Source organism: Podarcis cretensis (genome assembly GCF_951804945.1).
Source record: "Podarcis cretensis genome assembly, chromosome: 6".
Taxonomy (NCBI): domain Eukaryota; kingdom Metazoa; phylum Chordata; class Lepidosauria; order Squamata; family Lacertidae; genus Podarcis; species Podarcis cretensis.
In genome coordinates, this window is record NC_137175.1 from 11,775,029 (window position 1) to 11,788,332 (window position 13,304).

At 43.9% G+C, this 13,304-nt stretch overlaps 1 protein-coding gene across 8 annotated transcripts in view; it reads right to left on the reverse strand.

Moving 5' to 3' along the window:
- CDH4 (cadherin 4) overlaps positions 1 to 13,304 on the reverse strand; it is an 839,962-nt gene that overhangs the window by 194,001 nt on the left and 632,657 nt on the right. The gene's annotated exons all lie outside the window — the stretch shown is intronic.

Sequence of the window (13,304 nt, forward strand, 5' to 3'; positions counted from 1 at the left end):
CTGTGAGAATGCAGGATGCTGAACAGGACAGGCCAGTTCTGAGCACAATTCAAAGTGTTGGTGTGGACTTACAAAGCCTTAAACGGCCTCGGCCCTATATACCTAAAGGAGCATCTCCACCTCCATCATGCAGCCTGGACACTGAGGTCCAGTTCTGAAGGCCTTTTGGTGGTTCTCTCACTGTGAGACCTGAAGCTACAGGGAACTAGACAGAGGGCATTCTCAGTAGTGTTGCTCACCCTGTGAAATGCCCTCCGATCATATGTCAAACAGATAAAACAACTATTTGACATCTTGAAGGCAAGTTTTTAATGGTTGATGTTTTACTGTGTTTTTTATATTTTGTTAGAAGCTGCCCAGATTGGCTGGGGCAACTCAGTCAGATGGGCGGCATATCATCATCATCATCATCATCATCATCATCTAGGAGGGTTCCTCTTATATTCCTAAAATAGATTTTTACCAGCAGAGAAGTTAATACTAGATGAAGCACTGACACAAACTGATTGATGGCTTTGACTCAGGGTAAGAAAGAGAAGATGCATCACTCACCATAAAAAGAGGACCTACTGTATGAAGATACAGTGGTACCTCGGGTTACAGATGCTTCAGGTTACAGATGCTTCAAGTTACACACTCTGCCAACCTAGAAATAGTACCTCGGGTTAAGAACTTTGCTTCAGGATGAGAACAGAAATCACACGGCGGTGGTGTGTAAGGCCTCATTAGCTAAAGTGGTGCTTCAGGTTAAGAACAGTTTCAGGTTAAGAACGGACCTCCAGAACGAATTAAAACCTGAGGTACCACTGTGTGGGTTTGTTTAAAATGTGCCTATGCTAATTTATCTGTATAGGTGCAGATTTAGAAATTACTTTTGTTCTTTAAATGCAATATGTTTCACTATTGTCTGCTGTGTCCAGGCAGCATAAAGCCCTTGTGTGCAGTGGGACAGTCCCTCAAACAGCGGACCCCCTTCAAACAGAGGTTTATCCTCTGTAAAGCAGGCCATATTGCCACCCTGTTTCGACTGTGCTTGCAGTTCACCGAAAGTCAGTTTCAAGGCCAGCTCTGCCACCCCATCATGCACATTTTCCCAAGGAAAATAAAAGCAAATAAACAACAAGCTCTGCAAAGATAATTTCATTCATGTTTCCAGCCACCAGATACAAGACAGTAAGTAGGCCGGTTGAGACGTAGCTGTGGCAACCTTGACCTGTTATCGCTCTGTAATCTGAAGTTAATTTTCTGATCAGCAATGTAAAGGAGTTCTTGTAAGATCAGGACTGTTTCTGAAAGGGGTAAGAGAGGTGCAAGGTACAAGGGAGAAACAAACCATCTTGACACCCCCCTCAGCTTCAGGAAACAGTCTGATGAGTATTGTGGTGACAAGCAAATGCTTTCTTTGACATCCCCCTGACCAGGTTTATGAAAGAAACAATGTGGAGGGGTGGGGAAATGGGGGTGGAGAGAGAGATAACAGAAGCCCACTTTACAGCAAAAGAAGATTGAAACTTCACATCTCGATGGCAGCTGCTTTTCGGGGGGAGTCGGGATGTGCTGATGAAGATGCACATCCATGTGCAACAGGCACAAAGGAGATGGCTATGTTAATAAATAAATAAATAAATAAAAGGCAAGCAAGCAGGCAGGGAAACAGATAAGTTCTGCTCTGGCTGAATGGAGGCAGCTATGCAGGTAGAGACGGCAGGAACATTTTGTCCTTCAGAGCAGAGGTGAGTCAAGAAAGGGATGCAGGAATCCCAATCTCCATCACTGGTGTCTTTTAACTTCAAAAGCTATCAACCATTCTTACGGTCTTCAAACAAAAACATCTTGGAGGTCCCAGGCCACAGAGAGGTTAGGCTGGTCTCAACCAGAGCCAGGGCTTTTTCGGCCGTGGCCCCGATCTGGTGGAACGCTCTGTCACAAGAGACTAGGGCCCTGTGGGACTTGACATCTTTCCACAAGGCCTGCTAGACAGAGCTGTTCCACCAGGCCTTTGGGCAGGGCACAGCCTGACTCCCTCCTTTGGCAATCTTCACAGAACTCTAGCCCAATGGTTGCTATCAATTTGATTTGAAGTAATTTTATAATGAAATGATTTTAGAATGTTGTATTATTTTATTGTTGTTAGCCGCCCTGAGCCCGGCTTCGGCTGGGGAGGGCGGGATATAAATAATTTTTTTTATTGTTATTATTTACAAGTCGGGTGTCAAATGATTAACCTATTTTTTTAAAAAATGTGTTGTTCTCAGTGTCTCCTAAAGACTTTTCATTCATTTAGGCAAGCCTAGCCGGATGCGTAACGTTAAGATGTTATTTTATTTTATTATCCGTATTTTAAACAACTGCTGATTTTACTCACATTTTTTAGGTTAACTTGCTTTTTATAAATTATTTCTTAATGAGCGCTTTGTATGCTATGTAAACAGCTTAAAGGTTATGGATGATTAAGCGTTATAGAAATCCTGCTGAATAAATAAAAATAAATCATATCATTTGCCTTTTAACTAATCAATCAATTGGTGAGAGTGGATGCTACCCAAACTTCAGTAGAAGAGTTTTTTTATGAGATACTGAATGATTTTTAAGATAACTTTCAGCTTAATAAATATGAGCTTCCATTCATTGTTCAAAGAAAGAGCATCTTTCATATTTTGTTTGTCATTTCCCACTGTAGTCTCACACCAGGAATAAAACAGTTCCAGTAATTAAGAACTGTGCTCTCAAATCATCACCCCATTGATTAAGGGCCCCCGTGATTCATTAACTAAAACTTAGCTGATTGATCTACTGATTAAACCACTTGAATCTTGCAACCTTTGTTATTTATTAATTACACCTGTACCAAACTCTTTCTCAGAAGACCCCTAAGGGCCAAGCTGTATTTAACAATAACTGGCATAGGGTGGGAGTTCAGACCAAGGTGGCGGCAGGGTTTTCATCCTTTACCCCACTGCAGTCCCAATTGGAAATGCTTCTCCCTGTGCCAGTTATTTGCAATGGGAGGAAAGCATCCATTAGACAACAAAAGAAATAACTTCTTCACACAATGCATAATTAAACTAGGGAACTTGCCTTCACAAGAGGTGGTAGTGGCCACCAACTTAAAGGTAAAGGGACCCCTGACCATTAGGTCCAGTCGTGGCTGACTCTGGGGTTGCGGTGCTCATCTCGCTTTATTGGCCAAGGGAGCCGGCGTACAGCTTCTGGGTCATGTGGCCAGCATGACTAAGCCGCTTCTGGCGAACCAGAGTAGCGCACGGAAACGCTGTTTACCTTCCCACCGGAGTGGTACCTATTTATCTACTTGCACTTTGACGTGCTTTCGAACTGCTAGGTTGGCAGGAGCCGGGACCGAGCAACAGGAGCTCATCCCGTTGCAGGGATTCGAACCGCCGACCTTCTGATTGGCAAGTCCTAGGCTCTGTGGTTTAACCCACAGCACCACCCTTACGGCCACCAACTTTGATGGCTATAAAAGAGGATTAGACCAATTCATAGAGGATACGTCTATGGATGTCTACTAGAAACACTTGGTATGTTCCACCTCCAGTGTTGAGGGGGGGGGGCATCCTTCCTGAGTGGCAGTTGCTTGGGAACCACAGGTGTGATGTGTGCTGTTGTGCTCATTTTCTGCTTATGGGCTTCCCATACGCATCAGGTTGGTCGCTGTGAGAAGAGAATGTTGGTCAAGATGGATCTTTGGCCTGATTCAGCAGGCTCTTCCAGCAAAAAAATATATATGAGGCTTTCAAGTTTATTATTATTGTTTGTGTTGTATTAGCAAAGACGAAGCCAGAGAATGAGGCCAGCCTAGTATTCTCTGCTGATTCCAAGATCTAGAATGAATCAACACTTGAGGGAATAGCTATGGGAGGCTGTCATGAATGTACTTCTACAACACCACTGATGGGTCACAAACCATTTGGAGGACAGAAGGATCTGGCTAGCCAGATTGAGGCTTTCAAGTTTATTATTGTTTGTGTTGTATTAGCAAAGACGAAGCCAGAGAATGAGGCCAGCCTAGTATTCTCTGCTGATTCCAAGATATAGAATATAGAATGAAGATATAGAATATAGAATGAAGATATAGAATGAATCAACACTTGAGGGAATAGCTATGGGAGGCTGTCATGAATGTACTTCTACAACACCACTTATGGGTCACAAACCATTTGGAGGAAAGACAGAAAGGTCTGGCTAGGCCAAGACTCTGATTGGTGCAAGGGGAGGACAAATGAAAGAGAGTCATAATGGAAGTTGAGGTCAATTTCTAAAAGCAGCCAAGGAATTTAACGTAGGCAGTAGGTATAACAATGCTGAGGAGTCAGAGAGATGCTTGCAAAAACAGTTATGTGATGTTGGGACTTAGACAAATCTGAATGACTCAGTAACAGGGTCTTTTCACTGTTTTGTTTGTGGTGGGCGAACCCACATGAAAGGCATTGAGATCCAGGAAGCATTGTGCTCACCCTCAATTGCCATCCTTGTCTTTGTTAACTGCTTTGCGTGCAGAATGTCCCAGCTCCAATATGCAGCCACATCATCATGCTGCAATCTTGCACAATCCTGAGATCTTTTTCATATGTACTATTGCCAAGCAGGAAACACACACACACTCCTACACCTAGTGCATTTCATTCCCCTCCCCTAACGGCAGACCTTCCTTCAGTGTCCTTCAGCTCTCTATATTGGACAAACAGGCCAGACCTTACGCCAAAGAATAAACGGACATAAATCGGACATCAGGAATCACAAGACAGAGAAACCAGTAGGAGAACACTTCAATCTCCCAGGACATTCTATACAAGATCTCAAAGTAGCTGTTTTACTACAAAGGAATTTCAGAAATAGACTGGAAAGAGAAGCTGCTGAATTACAACTTATCACCAAACTTAAAACCATGGAGAAACCTGGTCTGAACAAAGACCTTGGATTCTTATCTCATTATACATGACAAAGCCATTTTTCACCTTTCCACCCCTTACTTTTTCCTGTAAGACCTATTGCAGTCGTTAAGAGTCGTCAACAGGCTCATCACAGCTATCTGCCAATCACCCATTCCCACCACCCTTCTGAGTAATACCCCTCCCCACCTTCTCACTATATAGAAGGGTCTGGAAACTTCTGTTTCAGTGTATCTGAAGAAGTGTGCATGCACACGAAAGCTCATACCAAGAACTGACTTAGTTGGTCTTTAAGGTGCTACTGGAAGGAATTTTTTTTGTTTTGACTATGGCAGACCAACACGGCTACCTATCTGTAACTGTAGGCAGACCTTCTTATTTGTCTCTGTTGAATTTTATTATAAGAATATAAGAAGAACCCTTCTGGTTCAGGACAGTTGTCTATCTAGCTGAGCAACCTGTTCTCATAGTGTCCAACCAGCTGCCAATGGGAAGCCCACAACCAGGACCTGAGCACAACAGCAACACTCTCCCCTCTTGCAGTTTCCAGAAATTGATATTTTGTTTGCTTCCATCCTGCTTTTTCTATTGCATTTTGAATTTTATTCCTATCTGCTGAGGTGTTTGCTGTCACCACCAGTTTATGTGAACCACAAATATGGTAAGATTTCCCTCTGCCCTTTCCTCTAGAAGTCATTGATGAAAACTGTTGCATCCTCTTCTACCTGTAGGTAGGCAGAAGTTCATGGTAGGGCAAACTATACCCTGTTATAAATTCTGCTTCTGGCATTTGTGGAAGGCAAAGGTTTTGGCTAATAGCAAGATTAAAATCAACTGCTGAACTTCAGAGTCCAGGGCTGGTTATTTTTTAAAAAAAACAACAACAACAAGGTCCATTACTGCTGTATTAACAGATTTAATTTCAGAGCTGGAAAATTATAGTCCTTTAGTTATCACTTAAGACTTAAAAGTTTGAAGCAAGGAAAGTGTAGCTCAAGGAGCTTCCAAGTATTTAAGGCTCTGAGACATGATTATGTACGGTCAACGGGATAACATGCTTGAAATATATATCTATTATGAACCTAGTCACCGAAATTAAAATTACTTCAAGATGAGGCTATACAAAAATGGTGAGACAATCCGATTAATTTATTCCAAATGGGGAGAGTGGCAGAGTGCAGTCCCCAGCCCTTCCTCCCTGCCCCTGCCAAAGGATGTTTAAGTGTAACAAAGGGAGTCAAAACAGCACAGGAGTTTGTAAAATCCAGAAGTGGCAGCAGAAAATCATTTCGGATATTTATTTTTGTACTTTAGGGCATCAGCTGGCGGTGTGGCTTGACACTGCTTCGGTATTAAACTCCGCATTACCACATGTCATCTTAGAAGAGCTGATAATGTGACTACTCCTTGGACAACTCACGAGGCTTTTCACAAACCTCTGTCAAACCAAATCTCTCTCTCTTGATCAATAACGGTGCACAGAGAAGGGGGCTATTTGCAGCGTCTAAAAGGGCTGGATTAGCAGAATACTGTAAATACAGATGGCAGGGACTAATTCCAGCTCTTAAGCAGTGATCATGCAAATCACTTAGGCATGCGAACAGCTCCCTTGAGTTCAAAGGGATTACTCACATGAGCAGAGTAGCTTGTGCACCCTGCATATTAGCTGAAATCAAGACTTATTTTCTGCAATCAGGGCAGCCTGGCTTGGCACCATGCATGCAAACCCAGCAGCTTTGGCCATGATAAGTGCACGGCAGCTGATGTTGTCCTTAGCTCCCCTGCTGATAAGAATTCCAGTTTCTGAAACAGCAGTGGTAGCTGGTGCCATTATTGGGACTGGTAGGGTGGAAGGCAGGGAGACCAGCAATTTTGGAGGCTAAGGCAATGCATACACCCTTCAACATCCCGGTGAGGAAAATTAGGACACCACGTCAGCGGAGGCCCTGCTCCCTCTCACTCAGATCCCCCCTATCTCTCTGCTCCCTCTTCCTTCACTGTCTCCCTTGGGGATCACAACTCTCACCTCCTGCATCATCACGATGATGGGTCCTTACACACCTTCGCCCACTAACACTGCCTGCCACCTGCCAAGTCCAGAAGAAGGAAGGGGTGTGTGTGGCACGTGGACACAAAGTGAGAGCACAGCAGCAAAATAGTCTGTATTTGGCCCCACCCTCTGATGGGAGCCAACCGATTCATGCCAGAGTGTGAGACACAAAAACAGTGCATTTTTTTTTTGGTCCCACACTCTGGTACAACCAGATTGCGGGATGTCCTTCTCACCGCACAACTGGGTGTTAGGGAAGAAGGGAGGCAGGCAGTGGGGGAGAGAAGGCAGGGGAAGGGCTGGCGTGCATCCTGGAGGCGGGGCAAGCCACCTGTGGGGGCATGGCACCCAGTGCAGGTGGGGGGGCAGCCACGATGGCACCCTGTCGGGATCATGATGCGTTCCCCTCGCACTCCTCTTCCTCTACCAGTGGAGGCAGGTGGGTGCTGGGTGAGAGTAGACGGAAGTTGATGGGGCAGTGTTCCTGTCAATAGCTCATCCTATACTCAAGTAGGACCCTGGTGGAGACACATGCCTGACTGGCATGTTCTCTCCCTCCTGGTCGATCGTTCAGGAGCTTCATTAGCTTTCTTCAGCCCGAACATCAAAGCAACCAATGCCAACAGACATCGGCACACTTAGGGATCTGCAGAGTCTGCGCAGTTCGGGTGACAGACCTCAGCAACTCAGCATTTTGGCTAATCTACTTTATTTACATATAGACACACATGGAGCACTGCAACATGGCTCCCTCTCTCTTCTAGCATCAGACAGCAAAGAGAAAAAGGACAATAGTCCCACTTCACAGAACACAGTAACACAAACATCCTGTCTCCGTCACCTCCCACTCTGTGGAGTCAAAACATATACCGTCATGTAATAGACACAATCCCATGACTGCAATCATGGAACAGGAATTCTAACAGTTCCATTCATGCTAATGGACCAGCCTCTACTGTGCAACAGAGAGCTGATGTACATGACCACTGGAGGCACAGAGGCAGACAGAAATCCAGCTCAAAGCACTGCATGCACTGACTTCCCATCTGTGGCATCTAAGGGTATCAATAAGCACTTCAAATGCACTATTGGGATGCTAAAGTGATAGTTTACCTATGAATTAACTATCTAGGGACATGGGTGGTGCTGTGGTCTAAACCACTGAGCCTCTTGGGCTTGCCGATCAGAAGGCTGGCGGTTCGAATCCCTGTGATGGGGTGAGCTCCCGCTGCTCTGTCCCAGCTCCTGCCAACCTAGCAGTTCGAAAGCATGTCAGTGCAAGTAGATAAATAGGTACCACTGTGGCAGGAAGGTAAACAGCGTTTCTATGTGCTCTGGCTCCCATCACAGTGTTCTGTTGCACCAGAAGCGGTTTATGCTGGCCACATGACCCAGAAAGCTGTCTGTGGACAAACACCATCTCCCTCGGCCTGAAAGTGAGATGAGCGCCACAACCCCATATCGCCTTTGACTGAACTTAACCACCCAGGGGTCCTTTACCTTCTTTAGTTTACCTATGAATGGGAAGAGAGCAGCTATGTCCAAGCAGATAGGAAAATCTGAACCACACTGATATGGTGAGAGCACTTTTCTGGACCATGGACCTTGCCTCCCTATCAGTGGAGAAGCTTCTCTTTCTCCACCTGCACTATGCAAAATCACCTTGCACACTTCTCCATTCCACTGTTGATTAATAGCCAACGATCTGAATTATACCAACTCAGAGGCTCATCTTATTTGTGATGTGATATTGCACACAGACACCCTGCCCCCCAAAATAGGTTGGCACTTTGGGAAATAAAAAGAAGCATTTTTGCACCTTAAGGAAATCAACAAGAATGGAAGTGACTTCAAGAAAGCTTCTTTGCCTCTTTCAAGTATCTGTGAGTTTTCGAGTAAGTGACATGAAACACTGGTAAATGGAAGGCAAATAAGCTTTAAATTGCAGGAGATGAAAGGCAATATATGGAATGGAAGCCCAGGGCCAGGCCAGTTAGGGCACAAGAAGTTTTCAGGATTTGTTTCATTGGTCAGCACTTAAAGGAAGCACTAAAGGAAATAAAAATGTCCTTTTATGTATTAATCCACAACTGCTACTCTCCCCTCTTCACTCCTGCCTGAGTCTGTAGATTTAGTACTTAGTTGCTAAAAATACACTGGCAGAATTTTATTATCGGGATTTGTTGTTGTTTTATCTGAGACATAAAGGCGTTCACCCACATTTGTACAAAATCTCTTATTTCACTGTCAGGTACAGCCTCATGAGAGTTTTAATTAAGGGTGCCACTGAATGTCAGCATGGGGGAAGACTGGAAACAAACCCCCCCATTTCAGAAATTCAATCCAGCTATGAGTTGAAGAAAATTCCTTACTGAAACTTGCCTTTGCTCGTTATGACCTTGCTGGGGGAGTCATCCGCAGCACCTTGCTCATCAAATATGCAGATAACACCAAACTGGAATGGGTAGGTATTGCCGCAGAAGGCAGAATCAGGTTACAAGATGACCTTAAAAGACTGGAGAACTGGACCCAAACTAACAAAATGAATTTCAATTGGGACAAATGTCAGGTTCTATACTTAGGCAGAAATAAACGGCTGCACAAATATAGGATGGGGGACACCTGCTTTGCCCATAATACATGTGAAAAGGATCTAGGGGTCTTAGTAGACCATGAGCTTAACATGAGTCAACAGTGTGATGCAGCAGCAAAAAAAGCTAATGCTATTCTAGGCTGCATCAACAGATGTCTAGTGTCCAGCTCAAAGGAAGTCATAGTACCGCTCTATTCTGTCTTGGTCAGACCACACCTGGAGTCCTGTGTCCAGTTCTGGGCATTACAGTTTAAGAAGGATATTGACAAGCTGGAAGGTGTGCAGAGGAGGGTGACCAAGATGACCAAGGGTCTAGAAACCAAGACTTATGAGTAGTGGCGTAGCGTGGGGGGTGCAGGGGGGCCCGGCCGCACCGGGCGCAACATCTGGGGGTTAGGGTTAGGGGGCGCAAATCCATGGGTTAGGGGGCGCAAATTACTTGCCTTGCCCTGGGTGCTGACAACCCACGCTACGCCACTGCTTATGAGCAATGGTTGTGGGAGTTGGGTATGTTCAGCTGGAAAAGAGGAGAATGAGAGGAGACATGATAGCTTTTCTTTCAATATCTTTAGGGCTGTTATATGGAATAGGGAGCAAGCTGGGTTTCTCCTGCTCTGAAGCCACAAACCAATGGCTTCAAGTTACAAGAAAGGGAATTCCAAATAAATATCAGGAGCACTTTTCTGGCAGTGAGAGCTGTTTGCCAGTGGAATAGACTCCCTAGGAAGGTAATGGAGTCTCCTTCTTTGCAGGTTTAAGCAGAGGCTGGATGGCCATCTGCCAAAGATGCTTTAGTTGAGATTCCTGCATTTCAGGGACTTGGATTAGAGGACTCTTTGGGTCCATTCCAACTCTACAATTCTATTATTCTATGTTCCAGGATTTCCACCGCTGGTTGTCAGTGCTAATCCAGGGGAATCCCTCTGAGCCATCCTAATGTAACTGCAGAGGGGAATCTGTTTATTTTGTCAAGACGATTAATCTTTGATTCTTTGGGTGTGTAATATTTGTGGCAGAGTGGCACTATTTATTACGTTCTTCAATTTATTTATTGCATTTATTCATTGCTTTCCATGAAAAAGTCTCTTACACCTCCAGATATATAAAATAAATAATTGTGCTTGTCACTCCTTTATAGAATGATAATACAATAGAACAAGAATATCTGTCACCCAACAAGACTCAAAAAGGGCATATCTAACATACACTTTCAGGTCAAAGGGTGACAGTCTTTAGGTATTAAATCTCTGCCAACAACTCAAAAAAAATCTAAATCGAAGATAAGCTGTCTCTTGAAGTCAAAAGCTTTCTTCTTTTCCCTGCTTTCACAGCAGCAGCAACAGGAATCAGATGGAAATCCTACCATAGGTATCAGCTTACCCAGTCACTGTCTGGGATACTAATCAGGGATAATATTGAAAGTTTCTTACTATTTCCATAGGAAAACTTATTCCAATAAGCTATCATTTTGCTATATTCACTAAAGACGCCAATTTTAGTAGATTTGCTTTGGTTCTTAACAATGAGGATGGCAAGCCATACTGTGTGTAGAATATTGTCCCAAAATACTTATTTTTAATGGATTTAGCACTTTTGGGGGAGGGGTCCCTATGACTTCAAAGCTGTGCTCCATAGAACAATTGCCCTACTGCTCTTGCCTGAAAAGATTAAAAATGGGATTTGTAGAATTGAAGAGTTGGAAGGGGCTCTGTGGGTCTTCTAATCCAATCAGAGGGTCATCTAATTCAACCATCCAACCTCTGCTTAAAAATCTCCAATGAAGGAAAGTCCACCACCATCAAAGAGAGTCTTTTCTACTGCCCAACAGCTCATACCACCATAAAGTGTTAGAATTGCCCTACTCGTGTGTAGGTCCCTGGCAGAGACACATGCCTGGTCGATCATTCATGAGTTTCAAAAGCTTTCTCTAGCCCAAACATCACAGCAACTGATACCAAGAAGCATCAGCACACTTAGGAATCCCACAGAGTATTTGCAGTTTGTGTAACAGAACTCAGTAGCACAGCATTTTGGCTAATCTACTTTATTTACATATAATACCCTCGGAGCATTCTGACTCAGCTCCTTCCTCTTTCTCATCAGACAGCAAAGAGAAAGAACAAAGGGCAATAGTCCTACATCACGGAACACAGTAAAATAAACATCCTGTCTCCGTCACTTCCCACTATGTGGAACGAAAACATACACCGTCATGGGATAGAAAACAATCCCATGACTGCAAACACGGAGCAGAATCCTAACATAAAGCTCTTTATGATGTTTAGTCCAAATCTCATTTCTTGTAACTTGAATCCATTGGTTTAGGTCCTTTCCACTGAAGCATGAGAAAACAAGCTTGTTCTTTCTTCCATGTGATTCCTTTAGATAGTTGAAAATGGCTGTCATATCTCCTCTCAGTCTCTCCTCTTTCCTTCACTAAGTATACCCAAGTGAGTTGTGGCCCTTCTGTATATTTGATCTAACTTGTTTTCTAGGTTCAGTTTCATCTATTCAACAGGAATGGGCCTAATGCAAAATAAGATTCTGCATGTTTTTGTCCAAGTCCTACATGTTATCCTAGCTGAAACCAAACTACACAAATGCCATCACAGTGGGTTCTTTTTTAAGGCTTCAGGGAACTATAGGAAAGGCTGGGATGCTCACATGTGTAGGAAAGAGACATGCAATTCCTGAGCTTGTCTGCCCCAGCTCTGGGAAATTTTCCCAACACAAGCAGTCTAGTTTATGCAAAGGCTTTGAATGCACCCTTTGTTAGCTCTCACCTGAGTCTTGGCTTTTTCTTGGCCTTTAAGCCAGTCATTCTCAGACGTTTCCTCCCCATGAAGAAGAAGAAGAGTTTGGATTTGATATCCCGCTTTATCACTACCTGAAGGAGTCTCAAAGCAGCTAACAATCTCCTTTTCTCTCCCCCCCCCCACAACAAACACTCTGTGAGGTGAGTGAGGCTGAGAGACTTCAGAGAAGTGTGACTAGCCCAAGGTCACCCAGCAGCTTCATGTGGAGGAGCGGGGAATCGAACCCGGTTCACCAGATTACGAGTCTACCGCTCTTAACTGCTACACCACACTGGCTCTCCAATTGCCAAGGGTCTTGGTGGAGTACTTAATGATTTTTCTGCCTGTTATAGCAGTAATGACGTCCTGTGCTAGATGCTGTATGATTTTAAATTCTATTTTATTGCCTCTTTTATTCTTTATATGTTGTATTACCATTTGAATTCCATGGAATTCAGATGGTAATACAATAAAATGCAATGTAAGACATAAAAGAACAATACAAGTGCAAATCAATACAGATATTTAATTTGATGGATGTGCTGTCTCCTGCCTTCAACTACAGACATGCCACAGACCACCTGAATGAAGCCTAAGGATCACGAGACCACAGTCTGGGAATCCTTGTTTTATCGTGAGGCCAAAAGCTTTCCCTGCCAGAAACCCTTCCTGGGATTAGTAGTCAGGAGGTGGGAAAAAACTGTTGGTGAACCAGAATCAAAAGACATTTCAGAACTCTTTCAAAATTAGCTTGGTAACCTGCTTTATCTTTATAAACTCCTTTGAAGTAGTTTTTTTCAACAACAACAATCATGCAATGTATAAAATTTTATGGAATAAAGTTCCAGGGGTCAGCAAACTTTTTCAGCAGGGGGCCGGTGCTCTGTCCTTCAGACCTTGTGGGGGGCCAGACTACAGTGGAACCTTGGGTTATATATGCTTCAGGTTATAGACTC